This window comes from Capsicum annuum, chromosome 12, assembly GCF_002878395.1.
Source record: "Capsicum annuum cultivar UCD-10X-F1 chromosome 12, UCD10Xv1.1, whole genome shotgun sequence".
In the NCBI taxonomy this organism is placed as follows: Eukaryota; Viridiplantae; Streptophyta; class Magnoliopsida; order Solanales; family Solanaceae; genus Capsicum; species Capsicum annuum.
This window is the reverse complement of record NC_061122.1, coordinates 114,503,854-114,528,650: the sequence shown is the minus strand read 5'-3', so window position 1 is coordinate 114,528,650 and position 24,797 is coordinate 114,503,854. Positions and strand designations below refer to the sequence as shown.

The following is a 24,797-nucleotide window of genomic DNA, read 5'->3' as shown; positions in this document are numbered from 1 at the left end:
TCTCTTGAAGAGGACAAATAGTAAAAACTGAGATAAATAAATCCAATAATTTTAAATATTAGTGGATAATTATTAGTTGTGTGTATTTTATGTTTTCAAACTTTTCTTATAGAGTATTTGTAATGCATACATAATATAGTAGTTCAAACTAATGGATTAAGTAACATACTAATCTGAAAGAAGCTATTTGTAACACCTTGAACTTTGGGGCTAAAAACTTGGTCTACTCCACATATGTTGTTAAACTTAAATCTAGAAAATATGAATATATCTAGGTATAAAGGTCTTGTTTTTACTATGGCAGGGGTATTGGATATGAATTAAGTGCATAAGAAATATCTAAGATGATGTTGAGTTGAAAGAGCCTTTAAAGAATAAGTTATCATATAGGTTCATACAATGGTTTACGTCAAATATGAGTTCCTATAAAAATATGTAGAGTTACATGATCTATTACCTCTCAAATTATAGATTTTTAGTCTTCTTTCCAATTCCACCAACCATTTGTCAATCCAAGATTTGTGCAAAAAGCTATGCCTATTTTGCCGAGCATTGCATAGGACACATAACAAGTTACGTTCTAGGAGGAACATTTTCATCTGGGTCTTTTTATATTACCCCTACATGATTTAAAAAATATTTTATATAAAATTTAATATATTTTCCATCACCCAACATTCCTTTTCCTCTCATAAAATACAACTCTCAAGAATCTTAGATAAATTAGGCTCGAGAATCAAGTCTAGCCTCTTTCGTTCCAATCACAAATTTTCTCAAGAGTTTTGAGGCATGTAAGACTATTAATTTCACATATTTCTCTTGTTACATTCTTTCCCAATTCATATTACTCTCCGAGTGTCTAAGATTGTGGAAATTTCTGTCTTATTAATTAAATTGGATTCTTAAAACAAATTGTTGTTATATTTTTATGGATACCTCTTTATTTCTCGATTTCCCAGAAATTATTTGAATTGTAATGAATCTCATGATTTTATGTGAGAACATAAATCTAATAAATTTTAAAACATATGAAAATCATGGATTTAGTGATAATTCTTTTATGATTTGAATTGTTCCATGAAACCTACTAATCTTCTTGAATTTTTTCTCCAAATTGAGAATTTGACATATGATGGAATTTCATATAATGTTTGATTTTAATCCCCTCGTTACCCTTACAATAATTTTATGTGAACCTGAGTTGTTTAGTTTGATATGGTAACTTGATCTCCCTTACCTTTAAGATATGAGCAATGATTATCAATAAGAACACTTTTCCTTGCTCCTTAATTCCTTTATATGTTATGAAGATTTTGACATAAATCCTTTTTGTTTTACTTTTAAACTAAAAGAGGTGATATCGATTGATTTACTTTGGCATGATGCTTCAATATGCTATAGTGAATTGAATCTTTAAAAATCTCCACAATCTCCATAATCTCCACAATGTGATAAAATCCCTCTCTTTATGAACTATGGTGTAATAATATGATCAGTATAATTTCTAGAACTACAAATTTATTCAAGAATGGATTCATGAGATTATGATATGATCTAAATAATATTATGTTATGATAAAAATGGCAATGATTTAAAAGCTCACTATCCATAAAGTGATGAAAATACTTAAATTTATGAAATAATATGGACTAATAAATTATGATTCTACCGCCAGTGAGTCATCAATGATGCTGATGAATATTGTAACTTATAAACATAATGTAGGAGTGGATTATCCATTATTATGATCCTAAGGTGGCTAAATCTCATGTATGAATCTAAGTGGGTTAATTCTCAAGCATGAGCACTAAAGTTGCTAAACCATGACTATACCCCTAATATGGATAATCTATGTTCATGAATTAGTAAGATAACATTATGATCTTAACACATCTATTTAGTTGAATGAAAAGGCATAAGTCTAAATGATAAATTCCCAATCTACATTTGTCAATGTAGGATAAATATTATCCCATATATTGGATGACTCTTTTATTATATGTCGGAAAGGGGGCTAATTATGAATTATTGCTAGTAAGTCAAGTCATGTCATGTCCTATGTCAGACAAAGTACTAGATGCCTTAGTTTATTGGGGTGATGTCAGACTCAATGCGCTCATATGGTGGTTTATGAAATTTACCACTTGATCCCATAAAGAACAAAAAGGATTAATTCACTTTATGTTACCATTTATTACTTCAGTTTATGCTATTGTCCTTCAACTTATCATTTTAGGACTGTACCTATTATATTTTATTTTCATACTTTTCCATTTCCCTAGTGTATTTTAAGACACAAATACATTCCATGTATTGATCATCTTGGATGTTGCATCATTTCATGATACATGTTCTAAGATGTGCATTTGTGATTGTGTGTTTGTGATTCTGTGCACTACTAGGTCCATTAAAATCAGTTAATGTTGAGCCCTTCATTTATTTATGGAAGGAATTGTTTGTACTATATTAAACTAGCTCTAAATTTTAAGCCATGTCAGGGTATTTTCCCTATTAACATTGATTTATGTGCTTATAGGCTTCTTACACAGATAACAGATTCAGTTATGTTCTTATGTCTTTTGAAATTTCCATATTATGTTTTAACACTTTTATCATAAAACAAGTGGAATTTTCTTCAGTTTATACTCATTATTTAAAAAGTTTCTTACGCACTTATGGATGGATTCTCATGATGTAATCGAAGTGGTTCTCTACGAATAGTCATGGTTCCAGGTGCTGGTTACATCCATGGCCTAGGCTAGGGTAATGACACTATTTTTCATGACCCAATTTCTCATGCCATGATGTCACCTACTTTATCCCTCCAGTAGGTATGCTAGTTTAGAAATACAAGTAATGCTCTAATGGACGAAAAGTAAGGAAAATAGGAAAGTTGTAAGTGAAAGAAGGGATATATATATATACACGCACACATATAATGTATTTTAATAGAGAGGGAGAGGAAGAAATGCACAAAAATAATCCTTCCAAAGACCCGCAAATGTTGGTACTAGAGCCACCACCATAAAAGAAAGAGTACTACACAACATCAAAAATATATGTATATGCAGTAGTCTTAGAATACAAAAGTCTCTAATAAGAACAGAAGGAAGAGGATAAACCTCAGACACTAGAAAGCTTACCCCTTCTCTGGATCAGCAACTGGGCCAGAGATGACATCAACTGCAGTGGCTCGTACTTGGATCTGCATCAGGAAAAAGATGTAGAAGTGCAGTATTAGTACAAATGAAATAGGTACTCAGTATACATCATCGTCCAACTGTACTTATCTATAGCAAAAACATAAATATAATGTAAGTGGCTATATAAAGACAACAGTAACACGGGCAGAAAAATAAATATCTACTGAAATAGGCAAGAGAAATAAAGGAACTAAATAAGTCCAAAAAAATCAATGCACCAACTACCACCTAATTGCGCCCCATAAGCCTAGAAGGCATACACAAGAAAGCAATTAACCCTACCAAGCCCCAATAAGTCAGTGGATGTAGACAATAGAAAACTAAGATAGAAAACATAATTATCCAATAACTGAACCGATCCTAAGTAATCTTTGTTCCCAAATCCATTATAAAAAATCGTTGTATGTAGCAGGCTTGAACCAGAACTAATGGATAATAATGAGAGGCCAGACGTTTAATTCAAACTATATACAATGGATAACAACAAGAGGGCATATAATTCAAAAAACAAAAACTCAACACCAATGCCCAAACTCCCAGTAACAACCATAAATAACATCATAAATTCCTAACGGTAATCCTAAACATTTGGCAAACTCGAACCAAAACTCAGAGTAATCATACTGTGTCTAGAAAAAAGTGATCCTATGAGTAGCCAACCTCAATCTTAAATTGATACCAATGCCCCATCGGAGTTCATAAATACTAACTGATGTCAGTATCGTGCAAAAACTCATAACAATAATTGCAAAAAAGCATATGCCAGACTTGAATCGGAACTGAAATATACTAACATAAATATAAGTATAACTATCATATAGGAAGAAACCCAAGGGTTCTAATCCTATCTCCAAATCATAAAGTCCAAAATATAATTCTTGAGAAGATTAGTCCAGTAAGGTAAGGGGTCTTGAATACTAGGTTAAGGAGGTACGGTCAGGGCCCATTGCTACTCTACTAAAGAAAAATAGCTATAATATCCAACTATAAAGTCAATGTTAAACTTGACCTAAGGTAATAATGTAAACTAGTCGCCGGGAGTCTAGCTATGTCTAAAGAAAATTAATGCCAAGTATACTAGCAAAAGTAAGTACGGGGTCTACTACCGGGACCTGATAATAAATCCTAGGCTAGAGCCTAGCTGATTCTAGTTTAAGTCTTCCCCATTCCCATATACAGGTACTAATAGCCCTAAGGGATGATACTACAACATGCTAGGGGATAATGGACCTGAAATCTACAAAAATGGTGCTCTAACCAGTTAATAAGGCTTAAAACTAATAAAGATGCTTGAATTAAATATACTTGCCCAAAACTAGTATAATAGTACACAAATACCATAGTTAAGTTCAATATGAAAGTAGGGTAAACTTAGTCATTCCAAATGTCACCGAACGATGGCTAAATCCACTAAACCAAAGGTTTCCCCTTTTGTGAGGCCTCTAAGAGTTGTCACACTATCAAAATATTGATAAAAACATCAAAAATAAGAAAACTGATACCTATATTACCTATAAACACTCTAGGTAAAAAAATTAGACAAAATTTCCACAAGGGGCCCACTTGCAAAATTGCGAAATTGAAACCATCACAACGTCCCAAACAACTTAAAGATCAATTGGCACAAAAATTAAGCTAATTTGAGATCAAACCACTCCCAAACTAGTCCCAATAATAGCCTAAAATAAATAACTAAAAGTGGATCATTAATCAAGAAATTAAGTGGAAGCTCACGAGAATTCAAAGATATAGGTCCCACAAACATGTTTCCAAGCTATTCCTAGCTCAGTTATATGATTCTCTTATAATTTAAAAGCTTATTAACTCTACAATGGCATTTGTTCTAAGAAAACATAAAGGAAAAATAAAAAAGAAAGGATATATATAGATAGGGGTTCCTCTTTTAGGAACACATGATCTCTATTGCAAATGCGGATGTCGTCCTAGACATACCTTCACGAACATAACCAGCAAATTGTGATGGAAAACAAGAAAGCTGGATCGGACTGGTCGACCTCTATTTCATTAATGTGAAGAATAGTCTGCAAATGAGGATGGCCAAAATCTTTACCCTCACAAATGCGGCAAAGATCGCATAAACATGATGTCTATTTTTGGCTTGTACCATATGATAATGTACAAACAACTTTGGCAAGTTGCAAATATCTTGACCATGCCATCTGGATTTTCTTGAATCACTGTGAACACAAATGAACTAGTTTACACTAAAAATTCATCATTCTTGAAACAATGGAGCCATCGAAATTTCTATCTAAGGTCATTTTGATGCAAAGTGAGTCCCAAACCCCCATGGGCTATTTTTGCCAAATTCAACCCCATACCTCAAAATGAGTTCAAATGCCCTATGACCTATATCAAGGGCCCCTATCATAAAATCAATGTTCTAGAGATGTTGAGACTCTTAGAAATGGCATCGAAGGCTATTTACCAAAGGATTCGACCTAGGACCCATTTCTTGACTTCTGAATAGAAAAATGCCCCTAAAAACAAATGAACTTTTCAGTAATCAGTTAGTTCCATTAGTTCATAAATAACATGGGGTTACTATAAGAAAGATTAAAACATAGAAAAAGCATCAAAATAAAGAAAATGACCTGGAGGGTCATTACAACATCCAATACTAAAAGGACTTTCATCTGTGCAAGTAAAATATCAAGAAGTACCTGTAGGCTGGAATAGGTAGGGATACTTGGTTCATATATCATTCTCGATCTCCCTGATATCCTACTTAACTAGACGATGACTCTACTAAACCTTAACTACAAGAATGACATTGGAGAGCGACTACCTGATGTAATACCCTATATTTTTTCTACCTTAAATTCGTTCCTAGAATGTTAAGGCATTTTAAAGTTGACAGTGTCCCACCTAGGCAGTTAGCCCATCGTGGAGATGACAAAATCTGCAATTGTCAAATTCCAGTGGCCCTCGTTTCGCGGAGAAGCCCATTTTCCTAATTTTCCCATCCTAGTGACACTCCGTGATGCTGGCGCATCGCGCCAAGGGCTAAAATGGAAATCCAAGGGGCACCATGATTGTAGCGAGTCATGGTGAGCACCCATTTCCCGTTCGTTCTTTTCCAGTGAGCCACTGCGATAGTGGCGCATAGTAATGGCCTAGTAAATCGAGATTTTTGGTCGTTTTTCTAGTTCCATTTAGGAGTTTAAAAATGGTACTTTGGTCACTCTCCCAACCCCTAATCCATATTAAACAATGAATTAAACCCTTTCAAAGCACTTTACATCCACTTTTCATCAAATCTCTATCAAGCAAAAATCTTATCTCATCAAACATTCTCCTCAAGAAATTCAAATTCCTTCGTTAATTCACCAAAAAAAATTCAAGATTGAGGATTTCCAACACAAGGGCTCTAAGAATTCATCTCCAAAGCATTAATAGGAATCCAAGATTCAAGTTTTTCATCAAAGATCACCAATCAAGGTATGTGGGGTTATGAACAAGGACAATCCTTTCGTCCATGTTCCTAAAACTTATTTTAAATTCAAATTTACTAACTTTTTATATATGATTTCCCATGAAATTCAAGTTAGGATTTACACCCATTATTGTTATTTAAAATCTTATGATATTTTTAATGATTTAAATGTTGAATTCCACGATTATGTTCGTAATTTCATGCATATTGCTGAAATTTCCAGCCTTTATGCTGAATTATAAATATTTATATTACCAAGCATGAATTTAAGATGTTGTAACATGAGATTGATGCATGGGTTATTTATCCCAAGATTTACTATTATTACTTCAAGAAATATGATGTTTTAAGCATCTTATGAGCAGATTATTTTATAGTTTTTCAGAAAAGCTTTGATCTTTCGACCATTGGTTTAGCTTTGGAATCCATTACAGATTATTATAGTTAAAGAACTTAGAAAAACTTTATATATAAATTTACTCAGATAAATGCATAATTAGTTTTCATATAAATCCCTATGCTAGTTTTAAAAAGTGCATTTCTAATGGTTTGAGCATACAGATTTAAGAGGGAGTAGTATTTAGCACCGAGCGGGAAGTGTAGGATTAGCATGCCCTATCTTCCACAGAACTATGAGCCAACTTAGGTACTGATTGAGATTATTCCTATTTCTATATGGATGACAGATTTAGCTTGTGATCGATCACCTGGATTAGGTTATACTCCCTGGCAAGAGTATGACACCTCTCCCCAACGTGAGGTTTCTTCCTTAGGAGGTCAAGACGTTGGACTCCATATAGCTCACATAGTTTATGTCGATTAAGAGAACCTCCCTAACAGTAAAGATTTTCAGAGTACTTTTAAAAGTAGTTTCCCTATAATTAAGAGTATATTCCCTAAAGATTTGAAAGAATTCCCTTGCAGAACAACTCTAAAGTATTTTTCCCTGCTAGCTAAAGTAAAAGAATAAAAGAAAAGATTTTAGAAAACTAAGTGTAAAGGCTCATAGTTACACTCAGATTATGCTTTACAGAAAGATATTAGCTACAGTTTACAAATTTCAACCTTCAGATTTTAGTTTTAGAGTGAGCCATTTCCATACTTAGACAATATAATTTAAAAGAGAATGCAAGTACAGCTTTTAGAACTAAATGTTATGGCTCACAAGATTTATATAGTGTGTTTTACTGCTTATTGATACGTATTTCAGTATTTCATATATTCCATCTTATGTGAGTCATTTACATTTAGCATACATTTTTTTATAAATGATGATATTGATATAATGTTTTTACTTATGTATTTCACCGCCATATACTCAGTACATCCTCAAAGTACTGATCCACATATACGTCTATGTGCTATATTGTCTCATAATGTAGGTACAAGTTTATTTATGTACTTTACTTTCTTAATCATATGTATTGATTAGTGGTAGTTAGAGTCGCGTCCCAACTACCTATAGTCAGTATAGTAGAAGCTTCATAAACGTCAGTTAGAGTCAGTTATGTAATTTCAGTTCATTATTTCAGACCTTATTAGAATGTTAAAGTTGTACCAGTAATGTATTTTCACAGATTCCATCATTTCTATGTCTCCGCACAATAAATTCAATTATTTTATACATATTTAATTAGTTGCTTAACAGTATGCCAGTTTATGGGTTAGCTTTGGATCACTTGTGGTCCTGAGCATCGTGTGATATCTCGAAATAGATTTTTGGGGCATTACCAAGTCCCACGAAAGCACGTGAGACTCATCTGGGAAATACCATCATAATATAGATAGATGAAACACCAGGTGGATAGCTAAGAAGGCTAGAGGCAAAGGCAACTCTCATGCAACCTCTTAAACTATCTGAAGGATCTCAAATGGTTTAATATACCTTGGACTGAGCTTTCCTTTCCTATCAAACCTCATCATGCCCTTTATGGGAGATATCACAAGAAGAACTAGTTACTTGCTCTTTACCTCAAGGCACAAAGTCTACAGTTAATATAGCTCTTATTTCTAGTCCGAGCTGCCCGAAGCCTATTCTAAATCAGCTAAACACAATCCAGTGACTCTCAAATAAAATTTGGACCATGTGGCCTAACCTTAGAAGTCTCAAACCAACTTTCTAGATATTGACATTGACTCTTATACAATACCCCAAATGGGGCCATCTGAATACTTGAATGATAGCTGTTAATACACACAAACTCCACCAAGGCTTAACAATAGTCTCGCTGACTTCCAAAATCCAAAACATATACACAAAGCATATCCTTCAAAATCTGAATAGTTTTCTCTAAATTCCCATCCATTTGGGATGAAAGGCGATGCTAAGGTCAACTTGGTTATCCAACTCCTTCTGAAGCGTCCCCTGAAAGCTAGAAGTGAACTGAGAACCTATATTTGAAAAAATAAACATGGGTACTCCATGAAGGCAAACCACCTCTCAACTATCAATACATGCCAACCTCACAGCATTGAAGGAAGTTTGAATAGGGATAAAAGGGTTAGATTTGGTCAATTGATCCATAATTACCCCTATGCTATCAAAACTATAAAAAGTACTAAGAAAATAATCGATAAAGTCCATAATGACTTATTCCTAGTTCCACTTAGGAATGGGTAGCCTCTGAAGTAATCTACTAGGCCTCAGATGCTCGACCTTTGCATCTTGACAACATAGTCACAGAGCCAAAAACTCTACTTTACCTCTGTACATGCCACTCCACTAGTAATGTTTTCTTAAATCCATATACATCTTACGCAACCTGGTATAACTAGAATACATAGAGCAATGAGCCTTTCAATGAATTAATTATATTAAATCTCTAACCTTTGAAACATAGATACGATCATCAAACCTCAAAATACCCTCTAAATCTATGGTATTTCTCCTAGAGTCACCTCTCAGCACTTGAGCATGAATGCTATGAAGCTTACTATCCTCAAATTAAAGACCCTAAATCTGCTCTAACATAGTAGATCTAGCTTCAACACTAGCAGGTATCCTTTTTGGGTTTGAAGTTGTAAGTCAAACTATCAAGTTATCTACGGATTAGTTGTTGAAAACCAACAGCCTCTCTGAAACTGAAATAAGGCCAGGCTACCTATACTTACTATACTTCATCCCATGGTATCTGCTACTATATTCCCCTTGCTCTTATGCTCAAGAATAGGAATATCATAGTCCTTCAGTAAGTGAGTCTATCTAAGGTTTCTCAAATTAAGCTTCTTTAAGTTCATAATAAGTATAAGACGATGATGGTCAGTGAATCTCGAAACAAACACCATATAATTAATACCTGTAAATCTTAAGTGCAAAAAATATTTTAGCCAACTCCAAATCATAAGTGGGGTACTTGCGCTCATACACCTTCATCTACCTAGATATGTATGCAATAAATCATCCTAGTTGCATAAGAACACACCCGAACCAACCTAAGAAGTGTCAAAGTAGCTGGTGAACCCCTCTCCCTCAATTGCAAGAGGCAGAATAGGATCATAAGTAAGCAAGTCCTTGAGCTTTAGAAAACTTTTCTCTCAAATTGCAGACAACTAAAATGAAACATCCCTCTTAGTCAATCTAGTCACAGGGGCTGCAATAGTAGAAAAATCTCAATGAATAACCTGTCATATCATGCAAAGCCAATGAAACTACGAACCTAAGTAGGCAACCTAGGCCTAGCCCAACCAAAAATAGCCTTAATTTTTACTGGGTCCACCATAATACCATTCTTTGACACCACATGCCCCAAGAAAGCTACAAACTCATTCCAAAACTCTCTCTTGAGAATTCGACATAAAGCCTATGATCTCTCAAAGTATGGCGCATAGTAATTAAATACTGCTTGTGCTTTCTCAACTCCTCGAATATACCAGAATGTCAACAATGACAATAATCACAAAGGTCCAAATATGGCCTAAAACATAGTTCATGCAATCTATAAATGCTATTGCAGAATTAGTCAATTCAAATGCATCACTAGGAACTCATAATAGCCATAATGTGTCCTAAAGGCTATCTTAGGGATGTCTTCATCCCTAATCCTTAACTAATGGTAAGCAAACTACAAAACAATCTTAGAAAACATTATTTTACCTTAAATATACTCAAATAAATAATCAATACGAGGCATAGGATACTTATTGTTTATTTTTACCTTATTCAATTGTCTGTAGTTGATACACACACACATAAAACAATCCTTTTTCTTCACAAACAAAATTGAAGCACCCTAAGGATATACATTTGACCTAATGTAATCCTCACTTAGAAAATATAGATGCTGTATATTTAGCTCCTTTAGATCAGCACGATCCATATAATAATAAGCCATAAAAATAGGATGGGTGCCTAGATCAAGATAAATAACAAACTCAATTACTCCCTCAGGAGGAAGTCTAGGTAGGTTTGTAGGAAGAACATTAAGAAAATCATGAAAAATAGGAATACAGTCAAGTAAAGGACTCACATCACTAATATCCCTAAAATAAGAAAGGAATGACTCATAACTACTTAACGTCAGTCGCCTAGCTAAAGAATAAGAAATAATAACCATGATGCATGACTAAAACAGCCATGCTATACAATTAGGGAATATGAGGGATGGCAATAGTGATGATCTTGGCAAAGAAATCAAAAATTGCATGATAGGGGATAACCATTCCATGCCTAGAATCACATCAAAATCCACAATATATAACATACTTAAATAAACAAGTATCATACTCTGGATTAGTCACCAAAAGTGATCTATATACTCGACACTATTAAGAAATCACCCACGTGGGTAGCTACACATAATGACACTAATAAAGGATCTTAAGCCCAATCCAACTATGGTCTATAATAAGCAGAAACATACAAAAAAGTAGAACCTAGATTAAATAAAGAAAAATCTGGCTGATGGAAATTAAAATTGTACCTATGATCACAAAATCCAAAGCCTCAAACTCTGGACTACCCAGTACAGCATACAAATAGCCTTACTCTCTATCAAAAAAGATGCTTAACCAACCACCTATCCTACCTACTTTAGGACCATCTTTAGAACCCTGAGGTCCACCTCTATGACCGTATACATAACCCCTATCTATAGGTGATACTGCTTTAATAGTATGCATACTCTGAATGAAAGGTTTAATTATTCCACATCAAGGATAATCTCGAGCAAAGTAACCAACAATACCATAATCATAATGTGCCCCTAGAACTCTAACCTGTCTTAAAAGTACAAATGATCTAGAACTGTCAGATCAATGACATTAACTAAACATCCCTGTATGACTAACTACTGATATGATCACCAAAACAAAAATAACTAGGTTGACCCCTTTGATATCTGAAGTGTTGCCTAAACTGGCCTACTAGGTTGGCCTAACACTGATAAGGCTGATGTTGGGGGTACCTACCCAAAAATCGTCAACCTCTGAACTGTAAGGTGATATGGATCCCATTGTAACTACCCTGATAATAAGGTCTCTTATCACTACCCCCCTTGGTCCTTCTGATCTATTTACTCTGTAAAATAGATGATAAAAAATATAAAAAAGACTTCCCCAAAGTCACCAAAATTTAAGTAGCCTTACGGAGCAATAGTCTCAAACCCCTAATAAAGCATTAAATCTACTCATACTCTATAGGCAGAATCATAGTACAATATCTGTCTAGCTTGTGCAATATCTCCTCATAATCGACCACCATCATAAAATTCTATATTAATGTAGAAAAATCATATCCTAGGATAGCCTTATCCACATGAGCTAGACTCCTCATGGATAGCCTGCTAAGAGCATTAACAACCACATTATCCTTACCTATATTGTAATGAAAACTCATGTCATAATCCTTGAGAAGCTCAAGTCATCTCCTTTTCCTAAGGTTATGCTCTTTCTAAGTAAACACATATTTTAGACTCTTATGATCAGAAAAGATGTCCACATGCACCCCGTACAAATAGTGACACCAGATTTTCAATGCGAATACCATAGCTAACAATTCCAAATCATGAGTTGGATAATTCCTCTAATGTACCTTCCACTACCCAGAGGCATAAGCTATCACCCTACAATGCTACATTAAGATACAACCAATCCATATATAGAACGCATCACAGTAAACCACAAACCCATCAGTGCCTTCAGGCAAAGTTAAAATTGTAGCTAAAGTTATCTTATCCTTCAGCTTCTCAAAACTACACTCAAAGGCATCATACCATAAGGACATTAACTTCTTCTGAGTCAACTTAGTCAATGGTGCAGTTATAGAAGAAATACTCTCTACGAACCGCCGTAGTAGCCAACTAAACCAAAGAGCTCCAAATATCGATTAGAGTCATGGGTCTAGGCGACTTTTTAACCACTACAACCTTCTACAGATATACCATGTTCCCTTCGCTTTAAATAGCATGGACTAGAACAGTGACAATGTTCAACAACAATTCACATTTTGAAAACTTGGTATACAATTGCTGTAATACAAAGGTCTGCAATATCACACAGGGGTGATCAACATAATCTACCTTACTCTTAGAGTACACTAAAATATCCTCTATGAAGAGAATACCAAAAAAGTTCAGAAACTAACAAAAGACCTTATTAATCAAATCCATGAATGCTGTCGGGGCATTGGCTAACCCAAAAAACATAACCAAAAAATCAAAATGCCCATACCAGATACAAAAAATAGTCTTTGGGATATCGTTCTCCCTAATCTTAAACTGATGATATATGGATCAAAGATAAATCTTGGAGAAAAACCTAGCACCCTGCAACTGATTAAAAAATCATCTACCCTTGGAAGAGGGTACTTATTCTTTGTCATTACCTTATTGAACTGTCGATAATTAATACACATCCCAAGGGAACCATCTTTCATACACATGAATAACACCGGTACACCCTATGGGGACAAACTAGGATGGATGAAACCTTTTTCTAAAAGATCCTTTAGTTTCTTCTTGAGCTCCTTAAACTCAATTAGAGGAATAGAAATTAAATGAGTGTCTGGAACAAGATCAACCTCAAACTCAAACTCCATATCTATAGGAACACCGAGAAGGTCGTCATGGAAGACCATAGGAAATTTATTCACCATCGAGACAAAATGCAAAGAAGGACCCTCCGAGTTAGAATCTTTAACCTCAACAATAGATACACCCCTTAGAGATTAATCTTTGAGCTCTAAGATATGATATGAACCTTTCCTTAGGAGCAAGGAAACCACCATCCTACTCAATAACTATATTATTAGGAAATTTAAAGACAACCTTATGAGTCTGACAGTTTAGAGATACATAGCACGAGTGGAACCAATCTATCCCTAATATGATATCAAAATCTACCATATCTACTTCAAATAAATCCACCAATATTTCTTTACTACCAAAAGATTCCACATACCCCCATTAGACTTTTTAGAAATCACAGTCACCTATTAAGGTGTGAAATTGAAAAAGGGTTCGCAACACACTCGAGATAAAACCAAAAATACACAGCCACAAATGGGGTCACGTAAGAAAGAGTAGACCCGGATCAAGTAAATAGTACACATTATGGGAAAAGAGTTTCAACATACAAATCACGACATCAGGTAATATTTCAGACTTCTATCGGGTAATGAGAGCATAGAGATAGTTCTGACCATTGCTGGAGCCAGATGGTGCACTCTTTGGTTGTGGAGCTGAAGATGAGGCAAATAGAACCCTTTTTTCTAAAGAAAAAACCATAATAATATGAAAGTTTCTAAGTATACTCCCTGGTTGACCACAGCTGAAGCACTTATCCTTTTCTTCTTAGCAGAACCCCCGATGCACTCAGCCATAAAATCTGCAGGGATGGTATAATAGAGCTGACTGAGCCCCACTAGCGTAAGATTGGGCATCCTATCCCCTAAAGTTATCGCCACCACAAAAATTCCTATCACTTGATGGTTTTGGGTAGGGAGAACTAGCCATCTAGTAAGACCCAAAATTGCCCTACTTCTTCTTGGACTACTTAACACCATCCATGTCACTCTGCTGTTGTCCACCACCGTACTCATAAAATCTAGGCTTCCTTTACTTCTTCTCTACTATTTCATCTAGCTTCTTCTTTTCTTCTACAACCTGCTTCATATATACCACCAACTTGGAGGTATCCATGCCCTTGTTTAACAATGTAGCCTTACTCTGTAAGATTAATTATTGGGAAAAATAGGAAGAAAACTTTCTTATTCTAGCCGTCTAGCTAGAAACCAACTCCAAAGCATACAACGACTACTGGTGAAACTTCAAAGCATATTTCTTTACTGGCGTCTTACGTTATATCAGATTAACAAACTCTTCCACTTTTGCCTTCCTCAATTCTTGAGGAAAGAAGCAGTCATAAAAGCATTAGAGAACTCCCCCCCACAAAGCAAATTCAACATCTTCACCCATTGTATGATCCCTCTCCTCGTACCAATGGTACGCCATATCCTTTAAGTGGTACGCAATAAACTCCACGCCCTCCATATTAGTGGTATGCATAACACGGAATATCATTTCCATCTTACCTAGAAGCCCCAAGGATCTTCTTCTACCTTAACACCAGTAATGGTCGGAGGGTTCAACCTCATAAACTTTCCAAGCCTTGTGGCCTCATAAGATGGAGTAACAAGAACACCCTACTCAAACTGAGAAGCTGCCAACTATGCCAACATATGAATAGACTAAAGAAACTTAGCGCTCATTGCTTTAGCTGGAGGAGCTCGAAAATTACTAGAAGGAACTTAGAACTCCAGGACAATAAGAAATTGGAACCCTAGACTAGGTATAAACCCCATAAGTAGTACAGGTCCCATCAACATTGTCCTCGGGTAAGACAAAGGAGTTTTCGTAAGCTTTAGATCATCGAAGAGGCATGATCTGAAAAAGGAACAAATTGAAATTAGAAGAGAATTTAGGACCTTAGACTCTACAGTTGAAAAATAGAACACTAGAAAGAGAATCATTCCTAAATTCCCTGTACCTCTCCCTTATTAATGTGGCATGCTACAAAGCCATAAAAAAGACTCTACTTACCATGGCTTTGTGGACTCCCAATTGACCATGAACCTAGGGCACAAATACCAGTATGACATAAACTAAACTAGATCCTAGTCATGTCAGGTGCCTCAAGTCCAACTGAGATTTTAGACCAGCCCCAATACCCAACTATAGCTGCCCTACAACCAATGTCAGATGAATTTTACCCATATAAAAAGATAAAATAAGAATAAATGAAAGAAATTAAATAAAGTCTATACCTATAATCCAACAACCTCAATTACATATCCAACTGGTGCCATCCACAATACCCATACCAATACCAAGGCTGACACCAATACCGATACCACCCATGCCTATAGTAGTCCCATAAATCCTATAGAAAAACCAAAGAAAATTTGGTTGGGACATGCCCCTGACCATAGCCAAAACCAAATTCCAAGAAACAAAAACAATGTAATAAAGTCCATAGCATAAAATCAAGTCTTTTAGTGTATGGAATCTAATCACTTTAATCTTACTCTAAGATGTCTGCAAATCTAAATCACTGAGCAGAAGGAGTAGTATGGCTTGTTCCTGCATCACGTAGAGATACAACGTCAAAAAATGATAAGCGGAATGAACTCTAAAATGTACTGAATAATAAGGAAAAAATAATTCCATTATTCAAAAACAAAGTAAATAAACATATCAAATTACATAAATCCTTAACCTGGGTTGTGTAGCTTTACCATCATAATCCACCCATAGCCTATATGCATCCAGTGTTACCTACTGAACGGGCCTCAATGCGTGTAGTCGCACAAATTGAAGATATCATAAGGGTCGAGGATTCCCGTGTACCCTTGGCCCTCTATGATACATAAATAAAAGTATAACTTGGGGGATTCCTGTGTACCATACAAGTATAAGATCACCATGACCTACTATCATTATGGCAAACATGACTTTCTAATGTTCATCCCTCGGACTCAATTAAAACAATTTATAACATAACCAAAACACCAACTTTAGGAGTCAATTACTATGGCATTATGAAAGGGTATCATCATACTGACTATAGATTGTACGCATTGTCATTAGATAACTCTTAGGGGATTCCTATCTACCCCACAAGATCTCTAATTAAACAAAAGCCATGGCCACCAAGGCCGTCCCAATCCATTAAAAACCAACCAAACCAATTTATATTCCATTACTATATTACGTAATGCAATGATCTTAAGAATCCTTAAAACTATATGACAAACTCATTCTCATTGGCATTTTAATAAACATGTTAGGGGAATACAGTTTGCACAACCAAAACCAAGAACCATTTTACTATTCTAATGCAACCACATGTTCAAACCATAATTATGACGTGAAAAACCATAGGTAAAACATGGAACAACATTATCCAACCAAGAAAAAACAAAATCCCTAACATCTCTTTCAAAACCAAACCATATCCACAATAATAGCATGAAACCATTTATTAAAATATGTTTTTAGTTGAACTAAAAATGAGAGAGAGTAACATGCTTTAGTCACGAAGATTCATGGAGAGATTTTTAACCTTAAGTCTCTAGATAACCATCTTGGAGAAACCTTAGCCCAATCTTCTTGAAAGAGTTTTAGAGAGTGTTTTGATCTTATAAGGTATGGAATAATGGACAAAACAATGTTATATTATTTGGGGTCTTAAAGGCTTGGGGTGGGTAATGTCCAAAATACCCTCATCTTACAAATATAAAAGGGTACGGTTAAACCTCTCAACTTATACCCACATAATATGAGTGGTACCCTCAACTCGTAACTTCATTAGATAGTTGGACACAATATTTTTTCCAATATACAACTCCCTTGACCTAACTCATACCCTCACCATGTGACTAGTATCCTTCAGTTGTACCTTAAGCAGGACATCTAGACTAGACATCATACGATTGGGCACTATACTTCTTGTATCCTGAACATACGACTTATCACCACCAACCCATAACCATAACAAAAATCAAACCTCTAAATACTAGACACCTTATGAATAAGATCATCTGACCCGTACCTACACCATACGACTAGTATAGTGAGTTGTATGATGATTAGATAGCTCAAGACTCAAAAAAATTGCAAGGAGAAAAACCCAAGGTATTTCAAAAACAAATAAGAATTTAGAAATTAATACAGATAAAAAGCACGAAAGTGAACAAAAAAATTTAGATTTTCCAAAGAATATTTTCTAACCTCTCAAATATAGGATACAAATGTCTCCATACCAATCTGTGAGACTCTACTAAACATTGTCTCTTGTACAAATAATATCAATGAAGCTAAGGCTTTGATACCAAGCTATCATGACACAATTTCTCTGGTCATGATGATACTTATTTTATCTTGCAAGTAGGTAGGCTAGGCCATAGCCCAGAAAGACAAGTAATAGGATAATGGACAAAGAGTAAGAAAAATAGAAGGTAAATCAAAAACAAAAATAAGACATATATACATACATAACTTGCTGTACAAAATAGGGAGATGACAAAATGAACCAAAAAAATTGCTCCCAAAACCTAGTAAGGACGTCCCTAGAGCCACTACAACCAAAATAAGAATACTAGAAAATAACCAAATTATAGATATATGTAGTAGTCTAAGAATACAAATTACTATAACTGAAATAGATGGAAGATGCTCGGCCTTGGACTCAAGAAAGTTCACCTCATCTTTGGATCAATAGTTGGGCCTCAAAATAGCATCAACATTGATGGGATCATACTTAGATATGCATCAGGGAAAAGATGCAAAAGTGCAGTATGAGTAGCAAAGTTATGGGTACTCAGTAAACAACATCAACTGACTGACCTAAAATATATTAAAAACATAAATATAATGCGAGCGTACAGGCTAAGTCAACAGTAACAAAGGTACACATATAAATATCTACTAAACTAGGAAAGAGCAATAGAGGAAATAAATAACTCCAAAATAAGAGAAATGAAAAAACTACCACCTAACTGAGCCACACCTCTCCAAGCCTAGAAGGCACAAACAAAAAAGCAATTAACCATACCAAGCCCCCATAGGTAGGTAAGCACAAAGAATTGGAAATTAAGATAGAAAAAATTATTATGTAGTAACTAAACTAAACCCAAGTAACCTTTTGATCTCAAATCCACGCTGAAAAGTCCAAGTATATATTGGGCTTTAACTATAACCAATGAATAATAACGAGAGCCCAGATGCAAAATAGAGGATCATAATAAAATCCCACATAAGTCATGTACAAGGGAACTCAACACTACTGTCGAAAATCCCAAAAACTGTTATAAACAACACCAAAACATCCAAATCATAATCATAAATAGGTGTTGGGCTCGATTCAAAACTCGTAGTAACCACACCATTTCAAGAAAAAAGTGTTCCCATAAGTAACTAGCCTCAATCATAAACTGATACCAAGACTCTAACGAGATCATAAATAGTAACCAAACTATAACTATAACTGATGCCAGTAACATGCAACTTATGTCAGACTCGAACTATAACTGAAATGTATTTACATAAATATAAGAATAACAAACTAATAGGAAGAATCTCAAAGGTTCTAAGCCTATCTCTAAATCATAAAGCCAAGAATATGATTCTTTGATGAATATGTCCACTAAGGAAATATTGGTCTTTAATACTAGGTAAAGGTCGTGTGTTCTAGGGATAGTTGATACTCTACCTTAGGAAGAGAGCTATAATAAAATAGAAATCATGGTAAAGTAAAACTCTACCCAAGGTGATATCCTAAACTAGTAGCCAGGAGTCTAACTAAGCCTAAAGGAACTTAATGCTAGGTATACTAGCTAAAAATGATAATAAGGCCTATTATGGGGTCCCTATAACCAATCCTAGGTTGGAACCTAGACGAGTCTAGTATAAGGCTTCCTTATTTTCATTTCCTGGTACTAATAGCACTAATAGTATCTCTAATGAGTGATACTACATTATTCTAGGAGAGAATGGGCCCAAATCCTACCAAAATGGGTCCCTAACTGGCCTAATAAGGTACAAAAGTACTAGCAAGATGCCCGAATAAAAAATATATGTCAAAACTAGCATAGTAGTACACAAATATGGTAATTAAGCTTAATATATATTTAAGGTAAACCTAGCGTACCTGGACACCACCGAATCCCCTAAGCCAAAGTTTTTCTCTTCTAAGATGCCTTCAAGGGATGCCATGCTATCAAAATAGTGCTATAAACATCAAGATGAGAAAAATAATACCCTTGTTGCAAATAAATGCTATGAGTTAGAAGTTGAACAAAAAATGTCATATGGGGTCTACTTATAAAATCGCAAAATTAAAACCATCAACGCATCCCACATAGATCAAGGATCAATTGCAACAAAAATGTAGAAAATTTCCAGCTCAAAATAGTTCCCAATCAGTCCCAACAATAGTCATAACTAAAATTGGAGAATTAATTAAGAAATTAAGTGGAATATTACAAGAATTCAAAGATGTAGACCCTCAAACACGTTTCCAATCTATTTCTTGCTTAATTATACACTTTTCTCACAATTTACTAGCCTATCTACTCTACAATGGAATTGGTACTTAGAAAAATGGATATAAAAGTATATATAATGCCACAGTTCCTACCTTTGTGAACATGGGACCTTACTATGAATGTGTGTACTAGCCCAAACAGACCTTTACAAGTGTAATTGACTTACTGGGATCATGAAGAATAGGATAGACATGATTGAATAGTCTTTTCTTTGTGAACTTAAAGGATAGCCTACGAGCATGGAAGTCCAAAATTTTTACCCTCATGAATGTATAAAAGTACTTACAAATACGAAGACTATTTTTGACCTGCACCAGGTGATGATGCAACAACTTTAACATCTTGTAAATATGTCGATCGGGCCCTTGAGATAAGTTTGGAATTTTGAGAACATTGATTAATTATGGTATACTACTAAATGAAACATTCCATACTTAACAATGCCATCAAAATTTCTACTGAGGTTTTTTTTTAACAAAGTGGGTGAGACAACCTTAAGGGCCATTTTGCTAAATTCCAGCCCATACCTCTAAATGGGTCCAGAAACCTCAGGACCTGGACCAAGGGTCCCCCGAGCCTTAAATTGTCATTTCAAAGTTATTGAGACTATTAAAAATGGCATCCAAGGTTGTTTACCTGAGATATTAGTCCAAGGCCCATTTCTTAACTTCTAAAGCCCTTAAACAAGAAAATGGCCTTATAAACTAAATGAATTGCCCAATAATGGAATAGTCCTTCCCAATCAATCAGAAATAACCAACAGTAGCTATTGGATATCTCTAAATATAGAAAAAACATCAAGATGTAAGAAATGACATGAAGGTTCATTCCACTATTATAACATTGTTCAATAATTTGTGAAAAAGAAGGGTGTGCTTTATTCATATAGCCTGTTCGGCCTAACTTTTGGGAGGTCAAAATTTTTTATTTAAATAAATAAAGTGAGTATTTTAACCACACTTTTGGAAAAAAATAAGTGCTTCTGGGGAGTAGCCGAAGTTATTTTTTAAAAGCTAAAAACGCAGTTTTTTCTTGGTAAAAATTTAATTTTTCCCTAAAAACTAGTTTTTCAATTTTGTTTTTGAAAAATTATACTAGAAGAACATTTAAAAAGAATGGCTTAAACATTACTTGCTATTTAATACTACTTTTTAATCTAGTGTTCAAATGCAAAATGCTTCTCAGTAACGGTTCTGTGTTGCTAAATACTTTTCAAAATAAGCTAATTTGAGAAGTTTGGACAAATTAATATAATGATATTTTATCTAATCTTACTTTATAGATGATTTTATTCATGTATATTCTATTCTGAATTTCAGTTGTTTGATAAAAAACAAAGAGGAAATGTTTCATTTTATGGGCTATCAGAATTTGGCAATGGGAGTAAACACATGGTAGAAACTATAGGCAATTTTGCCAAGCTTTTGGGAGGCCAATTTCTTATAAAGTGCTTATTTCAAAAAATTGAGGTGTTTGATCAAGTTTTTGGGAAAACATAAGTGGTTTTGGGGAGTAGCAAACATATTGTTTAAGCTAAATTATTTTTTCAAAAATACTCTTTTTTTTAAAATCACTTTTGAGAAAAATACACTTAGAGCCTGTTAGCCTTGACAAATGTCATAAGTTAGGAGTTCAAATTTATGGGTTTTGACTGATTTTATCATTTTCTGTCAAAACCTAGTGTTTATAGAACTTTTTCAATTTACCCAAACACAAAAATGTTTAAAGGAAATTTTGTGTTTTGCTAAAATAAAAAATACTTTTAAGCACCTATTTTTAAGTAAAAAACTCAAATAAGTCAAAATACAAAATATAGAAGTCTAACTTTTAGCTTATAAATGAAAAGATATAAACCCATCCAAACATGATCTTAAGCATATCTCATCTTTCTCTTTTGTTTTTTAAAAATAAGCCTCAAATTTATTCTCAGTTCTGCTCAATTTTTTAGAAATAAGTGCAACTTATACCTCTTACACCAATGATTTCTTGATGTTCGTTATTGAGAATCAAATGAAAAATATTTTCTTACACTATTTTACAATATACCGAGTGTGATCATAGAAGTCAGGGAGGATAGAATGTACATATACCTTACCTCTACCTATCTAGAATATGGAGGTTATATTGTATAAGCATTGGCTAAAATGAAATGTAACTAATTAAAAAAATAATACAAAGTACAAAATTAATATTACATTATATATTAATAAACATGGGAGAAAATGAAGCTACAAGATACCCAAATAATACATAAACTTCTACATAGTCCCTTAGCCTTCATACCTTCTTATCTTAGGTTATGTCCTTAGTTAGCTAAAGTTGGGACATATCAAATAACCTCTCAAATTTTTTTCTTTGTCCTACCTATACAACCTTTATGGACCCATAATACCTAAAATTTCTTCATATCTAGAACTACTATAATTCCCATAGCACTATGTCCTTGTCCTCTTATTCATTTAATATCTTATGGAAATGCATTTTGGTATCCATATAATATTTGCTTACCATTATTTCGTCATTCTGGTACTTGATACATTTTACTTAGAGAACATATTCCCTCCTCTCTCTCACCTTGGCATGCCTAAAAAACTTCACTACTCTACCTTTTTAATCTAACTCTTTAAAAATATTAGAAGGCTATTATCTTAGTCTTTGCTTCCTTCTTTAACATTTTATAATTCTCATTATTCCTTTTATTTTCATACTCATTAAGTTTCCAATAACACCATACAAGCAACCTTCTTGGCGTCAAATTTTTTCATGAACCTCTTCATCCTACTATAAATCCTCTTTATGATCACTTAGGCTCCCTTTGATACTCCTAACACCTATCAATTCACTAATGCAACTAAATATTCTAGCTTACATACATCTACATTTCCACTACTCCCCAAGCCCCATAGCCACCAAATTATCCCTAATCTCCTGAGATTTTGCCCCAATCCGGCCACGACATCTAATCTTTGATTTGTCACATGCAACCCTTTCTTCTTCTTCTTCTTCTTCTTCTTCTTCTTCTTCTTCTTCTTCTTATTATTATTATTATTATTATTATTATTATTATTATTATCGAAATTCATAACCAAAATCTTATAATAGAGTGTAAGATTATCTCTCTTATAACCTTACAATGCTTACATACACCTTTGTTACCCCGTCTAAAAGAGTATATTATTTATTTGAAGCTTAGCCACCCAAACACCAAAGGTCACCAAATGTTTCTTCCTCTTTTAGAATCTTGAGTTATCTACGACCAACTTAAAATCCGTGCAATGTAAAATCTAAAATCCCCCTTAATATCTATCCCCAAGGTTTAAGTTTTCATCTACATCATCAGAATCGGTTGAAGTGTTTCATATGTGACCATTAAAATCTAACCTGATCAAAATTTTATCCAACTATGGGATACCTCATACAACCTCATCAAACTCCACCTACAAGAACTTTTATCATCGTTGTCCTAACCTGCCTACGGTAAATATGAACTGATTACATTAAGAGTCAGCCTATGCAAAACTAGCTTAATGGCATCATTCTATTGTTCTCCCTTCTAACATCCACCATTATCTTCACGAGTTTTCTGTCTATTAAAATTCCTAATCAATTTATGATTGATCGAGCTCTATGACTACCATAATTTAAACACATCTATATCCCTAGCATTGATCCCTTCCTATTTAGTTTCCTAGACATAAGCTACATTAATCTTTATCTTCTTTAGGATCTTTACTAACTTGATAAAATTGCAGCCAATATCCCTGTAATACAAGACCTGACTCACAATTTAGAATCTCCCATGATACCCCTACCACCAGTTCTACAACCCTACACCTAATAAAGGACACAACCTAAAACTACCCGCACACTCTCAAGCCATTAACATGGGTTTAGAAATAGTCCAGTGTACTTAAATTAAGCAAGAAAGTAACTGATAGAAAAATCAAGAATTAAAGTAGTTAGACTAATAATCAAACAACAAAATGGGAAAGCAAGAAAGGTAAAATAATGAGACAAGAAAGACAAAGTCCTTTAATAAAATACAAGAAAGAATGGTTGAAGACAGACTGAACAATCAATTAAAATTAATTCAATTACCTGATTAATGAGCAAGAAATCTAAAATACCAAAGCAAGAAAAATAAAATTATTTAAATAAAATAACACAACAATAATGATATAACAAAGATTGAATAATAAATTCAATGTAATTTAATTTAAACTACCTAATAGAAAAATCAAATTCAATGCAATTTAATTTAAAATACCTTATAGAAACATCAAAAAATAGAGTAAGAAATCTAAATAACAAAGCAATAATAATTTTTAAAAATGCCTAAATGAAATATCAAAACAAGAATGATAGAACTTGAGATGTAGTCGAGGACCATCCATCCAAATGATGAGGATTCCCTAGACAGTGCTTGAATCACCAAAGCTCATAGTAAAGGTGGATCATAGGAAATAAATCAACTCAAAAATCATAACCAAAAAGGGTTTGATTCTATTAGGCCTATTTCTTCTAGTAGGCAAAAAATAAACACATACAAGGAGGAAAGTGGGGGGAGGGGATTGAGAGAGTAGTAGTGGGGTGATCT

General features: G+C 34.2%; 1 long non-coding RNA gene across 1 annotated transcript in view; it reads left to right on the top strand.

Moving 5' to 3' along the window:
* The first annotated feature begins 601 nt into the window (after window positions 1-601).
* LOC107850079 overlaps window positions 602-24,797 on the top strand; it is a 37,277-nt gene continuing 13,081 nt past the window's right edge. Inside the window, exon 1 of the long non-coding RNA XR_001668445.2 lies at window positions 602-791. This is a non-coding gene — a long non-coding RNA (uncharacterized LOC107850079). The remainder of the gene's footprint in view (window positions 792-24,797) is intronic.